We start from the raw sequence: 20,448 nt of genomic DNA on the forward strand, positions 1-20,448 counted from the left end.
TTCCCTCTTTTGTTTCTTTTGATAGGCATTTTGATAGAATTAAGGGCAGAGTTCTACCAAATTCCTGGTCACATAACCTAGAAATGTCTATAAATCTAGTTTACTATTTAACTATAAAATAGTACTGGATTTATTGAGTCTTACATCTAGGATTCTTTGGATAGATATAATAATTTTGTGAATATATTCAAAATCATTTAGGGTAACTATCTTTTCAGCATAATGTCCAAAAAGGAAAAAAAAATGATTGAAGATTAATTTTCTCCCCTCCCTGGAATAACTTTAGTGCTGCTGGTATTAGGTGAGTCGGCAAGACACCTCAATAGCATTGTAATTTTTACTTGCACATTGAAATAAGAGATTAACTAATTGATTTATGGCCATGGAAATGTTAACATATCTCAAATGACTAAATTTAGGTGACCTGAAAACAGCACTCAGTTGAAATACATACAGATATGAAAAAAAGGACATTGTCAATTCTTTCCTTCAGGTAAAAAAAGAGGTATAAAGTTTTCTTTTTCTTAATGGAGAAAAGGAAAGCAACCATTTAAAAACTGAAACAAAGCATCTTTGACTTCCAGCCAAGATGAAGTATCAGGAAGATGAATTATCTACCCACCAGAAATAATCTAAAATGCTGACAAATATATACAATGACAGTTTTCAGGAGAGTGGACATCAGGGAAGTAAGGACAGTAATCCCTGTAAGAGCCTACGATTACATAATGAAGATGTTTCTGGGATGTGGCACAGGAGGGGGAAACCGAGGCAGAGCTGGACGAATATATGTGCTAAGAAAACAGAGCTGAGAGTCAGGACATTGACAAGTCAGGATAGAGGAACAGAGAGGAGTGATATATCCAGAGACAAAGCTTTGAGATCGTGGAGCATCTTCTTCAAGCACTAAGTACTAATCACTGCATGTAGATGAGGAAATTACCTGCAGCTAGGGAAGATCAAGGAATTAGAGGCAACAGTGCTCTCGATCAAACAGGCTGAGGACTAGTGACTTTTTTCACCAGTCAGATTGGAAAACCTCATAATTGAGAGGGTCACCGGGTAGAGTACTCAGAAGTCTTACCTCAGTAGTGGCAATAATTAGCCTAGAGAGAATACTGCTCAAGATCCAACTAACAAATCTGAAGAGCAAAACCTTAAAGGATCAAACAAATCCCAAGTATCTTAACTACCTCAGAACAAAGCTCAAAAATATTTATAAAAATACAAAAAATATCTAACACTTAGCAAGGTAAAATTCACAATGCTTGACATCCATTAAAAATCATCAGGCATACAGAGGTGCCTGGGTGGCTTAGTCGGTTAAGCATCCGACTTCGGCTCAGGTCATGATCTCATGGTTCGTGGGTTCGAGCCCCATGTTGGGCTCTGTGCTGACAGCTAGCTCAGAGCCTGGAGTCTGTCTTCAGATTCTGTAGCTCTCTCTCTCTCTGACCCTACCCTGCTCACGTTGTATCTCTCTCTCTCTCAAAAATAAATAAAAACATTAAAAGTGTTTTAAAAACCATCAGGTATACAAAGAACCAGAAAAATATAATCCATAATAAGGAGAAAAGTCACTCAGTACAAACTGACCCAGACCTGCCACAGACACTAGAATTAGCAGTAAAGGGAATTAACAGACTCTCCACCAAAGAATACATACAAATGGTAAATAAATACATGAAAAGGTGTTCGCCATCATGTCATTAGACACATATACATGAGAATTATGATGAGATACTAATTGTAAAGTGACTAAAATTATTATTACTAATCATAGTAACTAATTATTTTGAGGATGTGTGAAAACTGGTAATCTCATATACTGTTGGTGGGAATATAAAATGGTACAATTACATTGGTAAACAGTTTGGCAGTTTCTTAAACATTTAAATATATACATACCATATGAATCAGCCATTCTATCCTTATTAGTAGAATATAATTTGAATGGAGCTTTATACCTCTAGAAAGCTGCTATGACCATTTGTATGTAAGTGTTTGTATGGACATATGCTTTATTTTTCTTGGGTAAAACTATGAACTCCAACAGTTAAGGCTTATCCATCTTGTTCTCTTTCCAACTTAGTATCTAGCCCTGAATCTGGCATTCTAGGAGTTTAAATATTGGTTGACTAAAATAATATGATTTACTGCAGACTTTGTCTTATCAACAAGTAAATGGATAAACTAGAATATCAATACCATGAAATATTACTCCACACCAAAAGTGAATGAATTATTGAAATATGTAATAACATGGATAAATCTCAAAATAATTATGCTAAGCAAAAGAAGCCAAATGATAAAAAGTATATGGTATATGATTCCATTTATATAAAACTGTAGAAAATGCACATCAATCCATAATGACAGACAGTAGATCAGTAATTATCTGGGGAGTCAGACAGAGAAGTTACAAAGAGGTCAACCTAAGTGTCTATCAATAGATAAATAGATAAGGAAGATGTAGTACACACACACACACACACACACACACACACACAGTGAGATATTACACAGCCATAAAAAAGAATGAGGTCTTGCCATCTGCCACAACATAGATGGACCTAGAGGGTAATCTGCAAAGCAAAATAAATCAGACTAAGAAAGACAAATACCATATGATTTCACTAATATGTGGAATCCAAAAAAATGAATAAACAAAAAGCAAAGTCAGACCTATAAGTAAAGAGAACAAACTGGTGATTTCTAGAGGGAAGGTGGATGGGGGAATGGATAAGATGGGTGAAGGAAATTGTGAGATACAGACTTCCAGTTATAAAATGAGTACATCACAGAATAAAAGCACAGGGAATAGAGTCAATGGTATTATAATAGTGTTAGATGATTGTATGGTGACAAATAATAGGTACACTCGTAGTGAGGATAGAATAAAGTATAGAGAAGTTGAGTCACTATGTTGTACACCTAAAAAATGATCTAACATGTGTCAACTATACTCGAATAAAAATATTAAAAAAATAAATAAAAGTTTGTTACTTAACTTTAAAAAGAGGGGCATGAGGAAATCTTTGGGCATGATAAATACATTTACTGTCTTAAGTGTGATGACGATTTCATAGCTATCTGCATATATCAAAGCTTATCAAATAGGATACTTTAAATATATGTAGTTTATGATATATCAATTATGCCTCAATAAAACTGTTTAGCCACTTTCTCTTCCTCCAAATAAAAGCAATATCTATAAAATCTTAGGATCTTATTCTAGGAACAGGAATGTACTGGGGATACACTGATATTTGTTTCTATGCTTTCCTTGTTTGTCCTGCCATACCTTCTTCTGCCTTTTCTTTAATATTGGTCTTTCCTAGGATTCTTCCATGCCTTATTTCCACGCCGTATATGCCCTCCTGCATGATTTCTTTTTATAAAATTTTTTTTCAATATTTACTTATTTTTGAGAGAGACAGACAGAGAGAGAGAATCCAAAGCAGGATCTAGACTCTGAGCTGTGAGCACAGAGCCCAATGCGGGCCTAGAGCTCACGAACCTTGAGATCGTGATCTGAGCCGAAATTAGACACTTAACCAACTGAGCCATCCAGGCACCCCCTCCTGTGTGATTTCTTTATACCTCTCTGTCTTTGGCCCTATTATTTCCATGCCTTATATGCCCTCCCTGCACGATTTCATTATACCTCATATCTTCAGTCCACCAAATCTCTAATTCACGTCAATCTCCATAGCCCCTAATCTAAATATCCAACTATATATTTCATATTCTCACTTAAATGCCCACTAGCACCTTAAAATCAACATGTCTAAACACCACTCCGTGAAACAAGTGCATGTCAGGTGGGTTCTCATGTGTTACTATATGAGTGACATACCATCACCAATGATGTGTTCTTTCCCACATTTTTACTTGACTATACTCAAAATTTTTAAACTAACTTTTTAAATAGAAAATTTAGGTGATAGAGGAATACAATAAATGGATAAGCAAATATCCAAATACTCTAGAGACAACTGGGCCACTTTCTTCAACAAGTCCATATCAGAAAACAAAGTGGGAAGGGTGCCTGGGTGGCTCAGTCGGTTAAGTGTCAGACTTGAGCTCAGATCATGATCTCAGCGTCGTGGGTTCGAGCCCTGCGTCGGGCTCTGTGCTGACAGCTCAGAGCCTGGAGCCTGTTTCAGAATCTGTGTCTCCCTCTCTCTCTGACCCTCCCTGCTCATGCTGTCTCTCTCTCTCTCTCTCAGAAATAAATAAAACATAAAAAAAAAAAAAAAAAACAAGGTGGGAAGACTGGAAAATATTTCAGATATATTGTTATATAACGACCAAAAGCAATGCGTGACTATTGGATCTTGGTTTGAATAAGCCATCTAAACATGGTACTTGGGAATAATTAGGTGATTTTAATATTGGATATTACAGGGTGTTTGAGAAGTTTGTTAATCTTTTTGATGTGACTATTGCAATGGCATTATGAAAGTAATGTTTGTTTTTGTTTTTGCTATAAAGCTATAAAATTAAAGACTTCTCCTATTTTTTCTTGTCCAGCTTTGCCTGTGTGCCATGTATTATTCTGAGAACAGTTTTCCTCAGAAGAAACTTCAGTCAACTGCTCTTTGTCATGATTATAAGAGGATTAAGTAGATTTAAAGAAAAAAAAACTTCCTGCATCCTTTATCTTAGCAACTAAATATCAAATCTGTGATCTTGACAATGTGATTCCAGTGTTTGTTCCTACAGAACTGAAGCAAAATTTTTATCCTGGATAAGCTGTATCTTTGGATTTTGAACTGAAATCATCTGGGAAACAATACATGACATTACAATGATATATTTCTGTGATGAGGAATTCAGTTCAAATCATGATGGTTGTTAGAAAAGAGGTAAAATTCCTAAGCTCACTCTTAATTTTTTTTCTTCTTCTTTCTTCCCTTCTCTCTCTCTCTTCTGACTCTTTCTATGGATATAATAGTATTAAGAATTGAGTATGATAACAGTCATTTACTTAATGTAGTATTTATTTCAACAATAAATTTTCTTGCTATTATCACATTTCATTCTTCTGGCAAATCTGGGATCTCTAGATGGCTACTATGTTTTTTATCAGTTTTCATATTTTGGGGAGCTTAGATTTACACATGAATACATCTACCAACTTTGATTGTACATTTTAGATTCTGAATTCATTTTACTTCAACAATACTCATAAATATTGTTTTTTAATTTCACATTGAAGGATTTTATAATAATTATGTTTCTATGTTTTAGCAGGAATGTGCATTTTTGCATGTTCCTTGGGTGATTCCAAATCATATTAAATGTCATATGAAATTTTGAGAGCTTCTGCCATAATAACCTGAAAATAAATTAATGAAAATGTGATCTAATATTTAAAGTGGTGTTATTTCCATAATTATAAAAGGCAATTTACTTGATCAGAATAAGAATGCTGTAAAAATATTTTTCTCTTGAATAAAGAATTATTTCTGTCCATTTGTGCAGCTAAATAGATTACTATTTCTATTGTTTCCAAAATGAGATGGAATCCATTTATCTGAAAGATTTAAGATGACAATTTTATGGTAACATAAATAATTCACACATCTTCCTATGGTATTATAAGGTAATAACTCTCTTCATCTTCATGCTCCTCACATATTTAAAGCTGTGTTAGAATTTTTGAGTGAATGAATACAAGGTCACATGTCTCCAAGCATACATGATATGAATAAGTGAGATGGTAGATGCACTTAATGTCTCATAATTGATTATAAAAGAAAAAAATGTAAATATTCAGTGTGACATATTTAATAAATAAAAACATACCAGAAGAATTGCTTTCAGGGGCACCTGGGTGGCTCGATCGGTTAAGTATTTGATTTCGGCTCAGGTCATGATCTCATGGTTCATGAGTTCTAGCCCCGCGTCAGACTCTGTGCTGACAGCTCAGAGCCTAGAACCTGCTTCGGATTCTGTGTCTCCTTCTCTCTGTGCCCCTTCCCCACTTATGCTCTGTCTCTGTCTCTCAAAAATAAATAAACGTAAAACAACAACAACAACAACAACAACAAAAATACCTGGTTTCAGCTCTGATATGTAAAGATCCTGGAAGTAGTAATTCTCATTTTAACAAGAAAAAACCTAAATGAATGGAAAACCAACAACTTTTCTTAGATTACAGTTGAGATTTAAGGTCACTGGGAAAAGCACTAATCCAAAATCTTGAGGCATAGGCAAATACAGAAAATGATAGTCGAGATCTGCTTACCTGAAGCAAAATCCCCTAGAGCTAGTAATTGTTAGGATCATTTAAAGGGTCATTTTGATGAATTGCTGGAGGCCAAGTGTAGACTAAACTCCAAGAGGCTCAGTCTTTGGAGTTCCCCCAGAATACTATGCTGTTCCCAGCCAAGTTCTCATGGTGAAGATCAGAAAAAAATCCTCTGTATTGCAGGTGGAAAGTAGGCATGTTGAAATACACTCAGATTATTCTTTATTATAAGAGAATCTGTTTTTCACTCTCATGCAATGGGAGGAAAAACAAGGCTAAGAAACATTCAGGTAGGTTATATCCCAGGGACTCAGGTTTCCTAAAAGCTGAGATTTAATCATAAGATTATTGAATGTTTCCCATCCCCAAAGCATCAGTATAACATTAACAGAGCCCCAGGATAAAAAATTGTTAATTACAACTAAAAGAACTTGAAGATACATACTGTCTTTTTAAGAAGGAGTTCTTTCAGAAACCCATAGATGACAAGAGAGAAAAAAGAAACATAAGGAAGGTAGAGTAAACTGAAGCCTCTAGTGCCTATTTCTATAGAAAACATTAATCACTGGCCAGATTAATATAAAATATCACACTAAAAATTCATGTATTTCAGTTTCTATTACCCAATAAATCACTTCTAGTTTTTACCAAAAATTATAAGGCAGGCTGAAACTCACAAAAAGGACAGTCTGAATAGATTAATAATAATAATAATAATAATAATAGTAACGGCATACATCTTAAATCTTTCACAAAAATTAACTCAAAATAGATCATAGACCTACACTAACCAAGAAAGATGAATCAGAAAATTTCTTCCAATAAAATCACTGCAAAGATCATTTTATGTTTATTCAAGAACAATAAACAGTTATCAAATATTTTTTATCTTTTTTAATCAAATAAATTCAAATTTAAAATATACTATTTAAAAATAGCATAAAAATATAAGATAACTATGGATGATTCTAAATAAGAAATGCATATGATTTTATGCAGAAAATAATGCAACTTTGTTGAAATATATTTACTAAATCCTAAACAGATACATCTTCTTGATATATGAAATATTCAATATCATAAAGATATAACCTACATAATAATCTACATTTAGTACATCTAACAAAAACTCTGAAGATTTATAGGAAATGTAATAACCAAAATAATCATGAATAACAAATTTCCCCACAAAACTGCACAACTGGCTATAAAATCATAATAATTAGACAGTGTGTTATTAACCTAGGTTTAGACTCAGACCCATGGATCAGAAGTGATAGCAGAGAGACAGCCATATAAACACGGGCCCTTAATATGACTGAGGTGGTTTTACAGGGTACTGGAGAAAGGTTAAACTTGATAATTAAAAACAAAATGTTTATTTATTTATTTTGAGAGAGTAAGCAAGTGGGTTAGGGGCAGAGAGAGAGGGAGAGAAAGAGAATCCCAAGCAGGCCCTGCGCTGGCAGCATGGAGCCCGACTTGGGGCTTGAGCCCACAAACTGTGAGATCACAACCTGAGTTGAAATCAAGAGTCGGATGCTTAACTGACTGAGTCACCCAGGTGCCCCCCAAAATTGATAGTTTATGGGAAAACATTTGTTATCTTTGTTACAAATATAAAATTAAACCCGTGTCATGCTTTATTTAAAAGTCAATGTTATTTACCTTAAATACATGATACATAAATGTAAAAGCCAAAAGTATAAATAATTGGAAAACCATATGAAGAATATTTTATTACTTTGGCATAAAAAGTATTTTTTAAACAAAATAGAAAAAAGTCACAAAAGAAAATATTGACACATTGAAGAAGATATGTAGATGGGAAATAAGTATATGAAAATAGGCTTGACATTAGTCTTAGGAAAATGAAAATTCAAATAATAATAAAATAACACGAGGCACCTGTTAGGATGCAGAAATGTAAAAAAATTGCTCTTATGAGGTATTGAAAAGGATGTGGAAGAACTGGAATTCTCACACTGTGCTGGTGAGAATGTAAAACACTACATTTTGGAACACCACTTGGAACTTCCCTAAAGAGTTAAACATATACATATCATATGACCCTGCCTTTCCACGTGTATTATGTACCCAGGGGAAGTTTATGTCCATACCAAGATGTGTGCAGAGCAGTTTTGTTAATAGTCCCAAACTGGAAACAGCCTGGGTGTCCATAACTATTGATAGGATTAACAAACTGTAATACACCCCGCACAGGGGAATGGGCTGTTGACCCACGTATTAATATGGATGAGCCCATCAATAACTGTACTGAGTTAAAGAAGCCTGGGAAAAAGAATATCTTCGTATGTCAAAAATTATCAAACTGTATACCTTATAAACGTGAAGTTTAGTTTAAGTCAATTTTACTTTTAAAATCTTTTTGTTTTTTTAAATTTTTTGTTAATGCATATTTATTTTTGAAAGAGACAGAGACAGAGCATGAGTGGGGGAGGGGCAGAGAGAGAAGGAGACACAGAATCTGAAGCAGGCTCCAGGCTCTGAGCTGTAAGCACAGAGCCAGATGCGGGGCTCAAACCGATGAACTGTGAGATCATGATCTGACCCGAAGTTGGACGCTTAACCAACTGAGCCATCCAGGTGCCCCTAAAATTTTTCTTTTTTAATCCCCCAAATATTTTTTATAATTGTGAAAAACCACTGAAATGAAAAAATCCTTAGGAGGTAACTTATAAAAGTAACTTAAGAAAAAATGGAATGACCAATTTATCCTCTATTTTTTTAGTGAGAAAATTATTTAAAATCCTTTTGCAAAATCACATACAGTATTCATATGGTTTCACCAAATGTTCACAGAACTAATCACTTGATCCTATGTGAAATTTTCCAGGGAACATCCAAAGTGACAATACTTATACTATGAGGCTTATATCAATTTTCTTTATATCTATTTTTGGAGCCGTTTTCTCAGAGGGCCATTTTATTTCTGATTATTTGTTTTATGCCTTTTAGATCATGTGTGTTTACCTTAACTCTTCTATGTTTTAGCATTATTACTTTAATCTATTCTTTTCTTTTAAATATTTTTATTTATTTCTAGGAGAGAGAGACAGCATGAGCAGGGGAGGGTCAGAGAGAGGGGGAGACACAGACTCTGAAATAGGCTCCAGGCTCTGAGCTGGCAGTCAGCCCAGAGCCCGACGCGGGGCTCGAACCCACGAACCGCGAGATCATGACCTAAGCGAAAGTTGGACGCTCAACCGACTAAGCCACCCAGGCGCCCCAACTTTAATCTATTCTTTACCAGTTTTATTTTATAACTTAACTTTTAATTTACTTTAGGAATCCATTAATGCCATGCTTATTCATTTATGATACAAATCATCACTGACTCTTTACTGATTTCTCACAAATTCTCAACATTGCATTTCCTTGATGTGTCCATATTTGTGTTTCCCACCTTTCAGATAAGTAGAAGGTGTCTTTTCTTCTTACGAGGCCTATACATCAGGTTTCAGTTGATGTGATTTAGTTTGTATGTCTTTCGAGCAGACTGTCAGTAACAGCAATGTTCATTGGAGCCACTGCTCTTCTGTGCTGACACAATTAAATCTGGAATCCTGCAAGGATCACTTTTCTGAGTGAATGTAGCTTNCAGGGGAGGGTCAGAGAGAGGGGGAGACACAGACTCTGAAATAGGCTCCAGGCTCTGAGCTGGCAGTCAGCCCAGAGCCCGACGCGGGGCTCGAACCCACGAACCGCGAGATCATGACCTAAGCGAAAGTTGGACGCTCAACCGACTAAGCCACCCAGGCGCCCCAACTTTAATCTATTCTTTACCAGTTTTATTTTATAACTTAACTTTTAATTTACTTTAGGAATCCATTAATGCCATGCTTATTCATTTATGATACAAATCATCACTGACTCTTTACTGATTTCTCACAAATTCTCAACATTGCATTTCCTTGATGTGTCCATATTTGTGTTTCCCACCTTTCAGATAAGTAGAAGGTGTCTTTTCTTCTTACGAGGCCTATACATCAGGTTTCAGTTGATGTGATTTAGTTTGTATGTCTTTCGAGCAGACTGTCAGTAACAGCAATGTTCATTGGAGCCACTGCTCTTCTGTGCTGACACAATTAAATCTGGAATCCTGCAAGGATCACTTTTCTGAGTGAATGTAGCTTGTAGCTCCTTGTCTCTGCCAATCATCAATGCAGAACGTGGCCCCTGGGGTTTTCACAGCCATTTGTGCCTCCCAGACTCTGCTGTTTCAATTAAGACATTATTAGTTGGGCCTACATAACTGTAGCACATTGTTTTTTAATGCACTCTGTGTGGTCTGCAAAATATGCCTTTTCATTCTCTTCCTTTTAATTAGTCCCACCTTCACTGTATTTGGTTATTGTTCATCACAGTTTGTAGTTATGAGGTGTCAACATTTGGTAATTTCATTAAGTATGGTAACTTTTGCCATGTATATTGCACTGTTTGTCTATGTAGTTGTCTCAGAGAAGAAAGTAAGACCGCTTTTTAAAGACTTTTGTTTGTTTGTTTTAGGTATTTGTAAGGATATTTTTATATTAGAGTTGGGAATTCTTAATCAAGATGTAAAATTGAGAAACTATAAGTCTAAATTTTGACAGATTTCTCTTAGTGAAAAAAAGAAAAAACTCACATGGAATAAAAGACACATAATCAAATCTGAAGGACAAAAGAGAGCCAGAATGAAAAAATATATAAATATATGTAGTAGACAGAGGCTTAATGTTACAATTAATGGGAACAAAACAAAGAGCCAGTGCAATAGAAAAGTTGCCACAAGATATGAATCAAGTTTAAGAATGTGTTAATAAATTCCAAGAAAATGCCCAACCTCATAGTTAAATAGGGAAAATAAAATAAAAAATAATATTTAATTTCAATCTTTCATAATTTTGCATATTTAAAAATTGACATCCCAACTATATGGAAATAGACACTTTTGTGAGATTGTAGAAATCATTCATAAAATATTTTTGGAGGGTGTTTTAGTCAGTTTGGGCTGCTATAACAAATTCCCATAGGCTGGATGCTTAAACAGCAGACTTTTATTTCTTATAGTTCTGGAGGCTTGGAGGTTCAAGATCAAGGAGCTGGCAAATCCAGAGAGCCTACTTCCTGGTGCAGATGGCGTTCTTATCGCACCTTTCATGGTACAGAGCAGAGAGAGAGAGCACAAGCTTTGTCTCTTCTTATAAAGGCACTAATCCCATTCATGAGGGTTTCACCCTAATGACTTAATTACCTCCCAAAGGCCCAGCTAACATTGGAGATTAGAATTTTAGGGGACTATAAACATTCAGTCCATAACAGGGGGCGTTTGGGCATTATGTGTTAAATCTAACAACTTCAGCCCAACAGACTTTGACCCCCAAATTCTACATGTAAAAATCCCTATGATAATAGAATTGACATAGGTGCAAAGATAGATGTATACATACTTACAGATTCCTATGAAGCATTTTAATAATAGTACAAAATTAAAAATATCCTAAAATGTCTATAGATAAGAAACAAGTAAATGATTATACACATATAGAATAGGATTCCTTGGTAGGAATGAGGTATGTTTTGTGTGTGGGGTGGGCACTAGTATAGATGGATCTCTATAAAACTTTAAGTGAAAAAAGTAAGTTAAAATACTTATAAAAATGCTCACAATCACTTTTACCAAATTAACTAAGAGGAGGAAAAATCTCTCATATGTATACCATATATGTGTGTGTATTTAGAAAATACCAGGAGAAATTCTATTTCTCTGCTTCCAAAATCACATTATATAGAGGTCTATTATAGTAGATATCTTATTTCATAACTTTTTCTTTGGCTATGTATCCACTGATAATCTGGATGCCATGAAAGAAGATTGAAAAAAGAAAGGATGAAAAAATAGCTTTCATTTAATGTCCAAATAGATCATAGTTACTAGAAATTTTAAATTGAATATTTCAATAAATCCTGACAATATGAGATTGTTATTGTACCCAAATTCTATTGCATGGCTCAAAGCAGGACCCCTAATGCAAAGGTACAGTAAATTGCAGAATCAGGATTTGATACCATGACTATCTGGTTTCAGAGCCTATTCATTCACCTGCCCTTGTTGTGTGTGGTAAATCTTTTATATTCCCATGGCCTAGCAAAGTAGCTAACTTGAGGCGCTCAACCCTTTTTAAACAGATGAACACATGAATGAACACTATGATTCACGATACTGTGTTTTTATGCAAAGACAATTAAGATAGATTTCTGTCTTCTAGAGTTTCATAATCTACAACATGAATAGCCATAACATAACATTCCACAGAGCACGAGAAAAGTAAAAATACAGCTTATGCAATAAAAGATGAAACAAAAACCATATAACATGGTTTGTGAACAATCACTTGATAATTAGGTAGGATTTCACCATATAAAAATGGAGGGATTGAGAGATAAGGTAGATAAACAGCAGGGAACCTAATTAATGAAAGGCAAGGAAACACTAGAGTAAGGAGATGTTTACAAAACTGTGAATAGTCCAGTCTGCTTGAACTAAAACAGTAACTTTGAAATCAGGTCAGGGAGATGGCACCTTGTTCTACTGGCAAATAGAAGGGTTTGAAGTCATTTGTACCTGGGGGAATATGAGCAGAGTCTATGTTTTAGGATGATTATCCTGGCAGGAGCATGTTGTGTGGGCTGAAGGGGAGGGGAATATGGAGACAGAATCTATGTAGGAAGTAGTCTCAATTATTGGCATGAGAAGCAACTGAAGCTTAAACCAGAAAATGGGTAGTACAAAGAGAGGGAAAATCAGATTAATGAAAAAAAATATGGAAAGTTTTACTTTATTATGTTCACTTTGAATTTTTTATTAAATCTTGGGATGGTGTTCAGTACTAATTATTACAGAAACTGGTTTCTGACCAAGAATGCAAGAATCCAGGTATTAGGCTGAAAGGGTCAATATTTCTCATCTAATACACCAAAATACATCTTACATTCTGTCTCAAGAGTACAGGTAGTCTAATAAAAAATCCTAACAAACAGACAAATCAACACTTTGCTTATATCCATAAGTGAGACATTAAGTTGTTTTTAATTAACTATAAAGACAATTGAAGTCATTCATTTCTATATTATGTGGTATTTAGATCAAATGTGCTACTTTCAGACAGAGAGTCAGACTTTTGACAAATTTGATAGAAAATCATGGTCCATACAACTGAGTAGAAGCAGATGGGTTGGAAGTTTTCCAAAGGCCTTGCACAAAATATTTGTTATAAAAGCATGAAAAGAATTTTCCCAGAAAACTGATTTAAAATTTACTGCTTTGTTCATGCTTAAAAATGGAAGATTTTAGAACTGAAATTTCTTTGTATTTTCTTCTATTTAACAAATTTAAAATAAAAACATTCTAATTCAGGATCAGCCTGGAGTACTAAGTATTGATTTTAGCACATATACTTTTACTATCAAGGGCAGGGTAAGGAAGAGAAGCAAATGCGACTATTTCAGTGCTGAAACATCAAAAGACACCTGCATTTCATCCTATTTTTCAGCTATTACATCCATTAGAGACATACACTAACAAGTCATTGCAGATAGGAGAAAAAAAGAGTAATATGCTCTGCACTCTGACAGAGAAATTTTTGTAGTTTTCAAAACACTGCCCTATATTCATAACTCAGTTTTAGTGATGTGATGGGAATTTAGTGAAAGCTTTAATTTTGTATGAACCAGCCAGAAAGACCACATTTTTCTTGCATTTTAATATGAATGAGAACAACATCTTACAGCAGCCTAGAACTGCTAATTTCAGGGAGATTTTACTTTGGTGAATACTAGTTGTTGTATCTGGAAGAAATTTACAGTCAATCTTATTGAATGAAAAGTTAATTGAATCACTTTGGTTATTAAAGACCAATTGGATGCCCTCCCCACCTGGTGTTACAGTATCCTCTGGTCATCATTGATCTCAATGGGGTCACCTTTGTAAGATGAGAAGTAAACACAGAAGCCTAGAAAAGTGATCAATGAGAAGAAGGAATGAAAGAAATAGGGTTCTAAAAGTTAAAGATGGAGAATTAAACTGAATATGAAGCATAGAAAAAACAGATGCAGATCCTGTGTTTTCTGTTGGTTTTATCCTATAAACAGCTCAATTATACTAAAGGTTCTTTCTTCTACACCATGCAGGAAGCATACTGAGATTACATGTGAACAAATAAATGAATGAATGGATGCATGAATGAAAGAGTGTATGTATTTAACTGATACTTAAATGGAGTTTATTATGTACCTAGTACCATCTTAAGGATGTTACAATTTCTAAGCCCTATAATTTCCATAATAACCCTAGAGGTAGATACTATTATTCCATTTGTTAGTTGAAAACACTAAAGCATAATAATTTAAGAAACTTGCCCACACTATAATCATACAAGTCAGGTATTTTTTTTAAAGGCTTTCAAATTTACATGGAAGACTCCATTGAAATATCTGTAATGTAATTATTCCGTCTAGCATACTTTTCAAACCACTCCACACCAGTTATCTTTGACCTTCACAATACCCTTGAGATAAAAAGGCCAGGAACTCTTACTTCTACTTGAAAGATGAGGAAACCGAAGCCCAGAAGTTTCACAGGGCTTCCTCAAGGTCACACAGCTAGTGATGGATTCATCCTTCAAACTTAAGCTGAGGCTGTCATTCAACTCTCTCTTTTTAAAATCCAAGTCCAACATTCATTCTACTATACTCACAATAACAGCGTGAAGTTTGTTGCTGACAATTACTACCTGTGAGCATCTCATAATCTCCTTGTACCTGGTAATACAGACCTACCCCATGTAATATTTCCTTTTCATATGGAGGAAATAACAGACACTGATTCCTCAGGCGATCTCAGGTTGTCTGTCACAAACCAAAAGCAAGCCAGCTTTGACATCATGTCCCAGGACAAGATTTCCCTGAACAATCTGCCATGTGCTTGTCCATTCCAAGTTCTCCCCTCTTTGATGCTATAGTCTAAACTTAACCTCACAGCAGACATTCATAGGCTCCACTTCTGAATGGTCTTCTCATGGGAGATTATGGAGCTCTATAATACCAACCATTTGATTTTAATGTTGTGATTGATATTAAAATAATCTCTGCCCTACTTTCACTAGAGAAAGTCGTGAAAACTTACACATTAAAGATAATGAGCTGTATTCTCTATCAAGGCTATCCCTCAGGAGGAAAAATGGAAAAACCTGTCATGATTGCATTATTACCTTTTAAAGAGTCAGAGTCCACAGGCTTTATTTCTTTAAAATGTTGAGAACCAACATTTTAAGTACAGAAGACAAATAATATTCCTCAACTTGCGAGAATATCATAGAGAAATTCCCCCATCTGATCTAATTTTCCACCAATTTTTTGAAGCACCACCCTCTACCCAAAGCCTGAAGACATGTGTTAGCTTTACAAATCACAGTTTTCTAGTTCTGTAGGTTTTTCATGTTACTTAGTTTATGTACAAGACACTCTCTATTCTACATCCCCCTCTTGAATGTTTGAAGCCACCTTGAAGGTACACCTAAAAAACAAGCCATCATCTCTGAACTCTCAAAATGTTGGTAGAGCATCTTTCATGGATGGATAGTCATTATGCACATGCCTTCTCTAATACACTGGGAGCTCTGTAAGGATAGGATTTGTCTAGGTATCTCTCTCAGGATTTGTACAAAATCACATTCAATTTATGGGTTCCAAGTAGGGAGTGAAGTCAGATATTTAACTGACCCAGGTTCTTTGGAATAGACAATCTGGATTAATGTTTTTTAAAGAAATTAAAAAAAAAAGAAGAGAGAAAATAAATTAACAGACACACACAGAAAACTCTAAGTTCTAAATTTCCATGTCAGAATATTACTTCATGCATATTTTCATCATGAATCCATTATCTGAAGGCCAGCTAGCTATTGTAGCTATAGAATTTTAAGACTTGTTTTATTATTATTGCCTTTTTGGACCCAGAAAATAAAACATTTAATTAAAAGAGAGACAGAGAACATATGTTAATTTAAATCTAATCATAGTTTATTTTAAGTGGGCTTAACTGACTTTTTTTCTTTTTTCACGAAATACGGACTAAATTCACAAGCAATTTTCAGTTGTCAAGTTGTAAGCCAAGATGATTCATCCTCTCACTGCTATAAAGCATTAAGGATCGTGAGTACTCACGGTGTAGTAAAAACCTCTATAGCAAGGTAAAAGAAGACCATAGAGACTCTTAAATAAGGAGAACAAACTGAGGGTTGATGCGGGGGGGGGGGNCTTCCATTCTGAGCTCCGGACTCAGGCTGGGAAGCAGGAAGAATAAAGGAGAGAAGTGGGGGGGGGGGGGGGGGGGGGGGGCGCAGGGGTGATGTGTGATGGGCATTAAGGAGGCCACTTGTTGCGATGAGCACTGGGTGTTATACGTGAGTGATGAATCATTGGGTTCTACTCCTGAAACCAACACTACACCGTATGTTAACTAACTTGAATTTAAATAAATAAATTAAAAATAAATAAATAAATATAAAATAAAATAGGAGAAAAGAACATATTGAGAATTTAGATTAGTGTAATCACTGAGAAGCTGAACATTATTATATTTTACTCTCACATTTAGAAATAGGTTGCCACTGAAGAGAAAAAGAACTGAAATGGAATTTAGTTCCATTACTTTATCTTTACTGAACTCCATGGGGCATCCTTCTAGACATTCCATTAGGATACATTCTTCTAAGGTTAGACTTTTCTCCCAACTTTTGAAAGTCAATACAATTCAAACTGGTAATTTCCACAGATGTTCTCTATTGCAAAACTCTTCTCAAGTGGGCCATGTATCAGTGGAATTTTTTTGTCACATCTTATTTGGCTAGGAGGCAAAAATCATAAATTGGCAAAAAAAAAATAGGGCATATCATAATGTATATTAAGCATTATCTTAGATGATTTGTATATTTCAGCATTTATATAATATTTTGCAAACATAAATTACCATCTAATTTTTATTCATTATTCCAAAAACACCCCATGGTATTCCAATTCCCTGCTTATTGAGGTAGATTAGTCATTTATCTTAGGGGACACAGGTAACTGGTATTAGAATTTTAAGTCTCTAAACTCATGTCTGCTTACCTATGCTGTCTCTCATTTACATTTTCACATTCAGAAAATTTTCATTTTATCTGAAATAATAAGTTGACCCAGATAGGATTCTTTTCATGATTTTAAGCAAAAAAGGATGATTGCATTTGTGTGTGTGTATGTTTTGAGTTATATTGCGGTGTGTCTGGAGGGGGAAGAGTTTGGAGAGGGGCACATAAATACAAGCACAGACTATAACTAAAATATGGAAACTTAGAAATATTTGGATGAGTTCTCAAGTGTTAGAGAAAATACAGAACCAACTTTAAATAAGTACTTTGATTAAAGTAAATTCAAATTACTTTTGCATTTTTGCTAATTAAAGCAAACTTGTTAAAAACTAATTGTGGCATATTCAGGCCTTTTGAAATTTATTTTGATGTTTTCACCTTCTCAAGTAATGGAAAAACAGCTTTAGTAAACTCAGACTCTCAAATTTAAATAAAACAAAATATAGACATGCTAGGCGCCAAGTACCCTACTGATGAAAATAGATATGAAACAGAAAACCCCTCTATATTCGAGGTGCTTTCTGAGATTTGTGGAAAACTGAAACACACATGCCTAGAACATTATATAAATGTAAAAATGTAAAAGTATAATTCTACTAAAAAAAACTGTGATGTCCCCTTTAATTCTTAGAGTCCAAGTTTTCATACTTCTGAAAGGCAGGGGTTTACAGTAAGGTTCAGGGTTATGTATAGAATTATAGACTTTTCAAATGGGAAGATGCTCTAAGTTAATACAGGAATTATTAGGGATAAATGTGAGTGAGGATATAAAGCTAGAAGCAGACAGAGTACTCAATAAACTTTTAGTCAGGACTTTTGCTGAATAGTGTAAACTTAATACTCTAGGATGCTAACGTGCAATGAGGGAAGCCCCTAGTACACTGTTAAATAAAGCTGGGAATCCAATAGCTATAACACTAGTCAGCCATCACCCTTCCCTAGCATAGTCATAACAAAATGCAAGAAAAATTATTTTTGCAACCAATGGAGCAAGAAAGGGAAAAAACCAAATCAATATATTTATCTGTGGCATGTTGCACATACAAGTCAACCATCAATATGAAATGCAACTCAAATTCATGTCACATGTATGGTCAAATGTAAAAAAAAAAATCACTCTAAGGTTATGGAGGGACAGCTAGTGGCTCAAGGCCACTTGAAGAAGAAAACCTAATTCATCTCTGAAGTTTATTAGGTTTCCAAATAATCCCATAAATAATTTTAAGCAAATTAAGCAACTCAGAGTTCAACTAGGCAAACAGGGAAAAATATACCATAAATAATCCCAGAAGAAACAGACTGATAATTAGGCCCAGATAATGACCTTACTGTGTTTATTAACCTTACAAATATAGAAGCACGAAAACTATAGAAAATTATTTAAAAATCACTAAACCATAGAATTTCCAGAAACAAAAAAAATCTTTAAGAACCTCAAAGAAAATTCATTAGAAGGAATTAAATAGGAGATTAGACACAGCAAAAGAATTAGTGAATTGGATTAAAATAGCACTAAAATGAAAGGTATGAGAGGTTAAGACAGAGAAGTTCTAAAATATTTTTATTGGAGTTTTAGGAAGAAATAAGGGATTGGAAGTGTCAAGAAAGAATGGCTAAGAATAATAATAAATTGATGAAAGAATCGAATCTACAGATTCAAGAATTCTCAAGAATTCTCAAGAATTCAATTCCATACATGATGGAATTCCACACTTAGACATTTGATCTGACAATAAGAAGAAATGAAGCTCACACAAATGGTAAATATGTGTATAAAACTAAATGTTCGTTGACCACATAAACCAATTTTGTTTTAGGCATTAAAAATTACAGAATTAAAATGTACAACAGTAGGTCAGTAATGAGGGTAAATAAAATAAAAATGTCCTAATTCCCCACATTGTTGGGAAAAGTTAATTTTATACATTGGTAAGTTAATTGTATATAATTATAGACATTGTTAATTGAATATAATATAATTCCTAGGTACCACTGAATGATTACTAAATGCCTAAGTTGAAAACCAGTATAGGAAAAAATGAAACAATAATGATAAAATGATCAATCTAGAAAACATAAGAAAGATAAAAAGGCAAGAAAGAAAATGAAAGGCAGTATTCAGAAAAGAAAACAGGATAAAACAATAGATATAAACCCAGATATATGTTATTAAAATATTTAGAAATAAAAGCATTTTATGTGCAATTAAGAAATTGTTAGATTGGACAGAAAACAAATTCAACCTGTAACTGCTATTTATAAAACAATGATGTATAATATATGGACCTTGAAGGACTGAAAGCAAAACATGGAGGAAATCTTCCCACATAAATAATAACTAAAAGAAAATTGATATGCTATTTTAAGTTTGAATGAAATGGATTTCAAGAAAAAATGTTTTATTTAAATATGAAAATAATCACTCCATAACAATTAACACTTCTTTCACAGGGAAATTATAACAAGTTTAAATTTGTAAGCTCTCAATAACATAGCCTCAAAATATGCCAAAATTGATGAGATTACAAGAGGAAATGAATCATAGTGAAGCTTTTTTAAAATGTTTATTTATTTATTTGTGTGTGTGTGTGTGTGTATGTATGAGAGAGAGAGAAAGAGAGAGACAGAGACTGACAGAGAGAGCAAGCGAGAGCAGTGAAGATGCAGAGAGAGAAGACAAAGAATCTGCAGCAGGCTCTGTGCTGTCAGCACAGACCTTGTCATGGGCTTGAAGTCATGAACCATGAGAGCATGACCGGAGCCAAAACCATGAGTCAGATGCTTAACCAACTAAGCCACCTAGGTTGCCCCACAGTGGAGAGTTTTAACAGACCTCAGTAATTGATAAAACAAGCAAACACACATTTCAGTAAGGATATGGAAATTGTTAACAGCAAGATCAACAGAATGAACTTAATGGATGTATATTAGACACTGCATACAATAACAATACAATACAGAGATCAACACGTACAGTTGTGTAGACAATTCATCACACCA

At 34.4% G+C, this 20,448-nt stretch overlaps 1 long non-coding RNA gene across 4 annotated transcripts in view; it reads right to left on the bottom strand.

Moving 5' to 3' along the window:
* Nucleotides 1-20,448, bottom strand: part of LOC144223592 (uncharacterized) — a 462,828-nt gene that overhangs the window by 82,259 nt on the left and 360,121 nt on the right. The window contains exon 7 of one of the 4 annotated variants that reach the window (XR_013332764.1): nucleotides 10,174-10,497. The exons of the other annotated variants lie outside the window; for them this stretch is intronic. This is a non-coding gene — a long non-coding RNA (uncharacterized LOC144223592). Of the gene's footprint in view, nucleotides 1-10,173; nucleotides 10,498-20,448 lie in introns of those variants that run through there. 4 annotated transcript variants of the gene reach the window in all.

Source organism: Crocuta crocuta, unplaced genomic scaffold, assembly GCF_008692635.1.
Source record: "Crocuta crocuta isolate KB4526 unplaced genomic scaffold, BGI_CrCroc_1.0 scaffold70, whole genome shotgun sequence".
NCBI classification, from domain to species: Eukaryota; Metazoa; Chordata; class Mammalia; order Carnivora; family Hyaenidae; genus Crocuta; species Crocuta crocuta.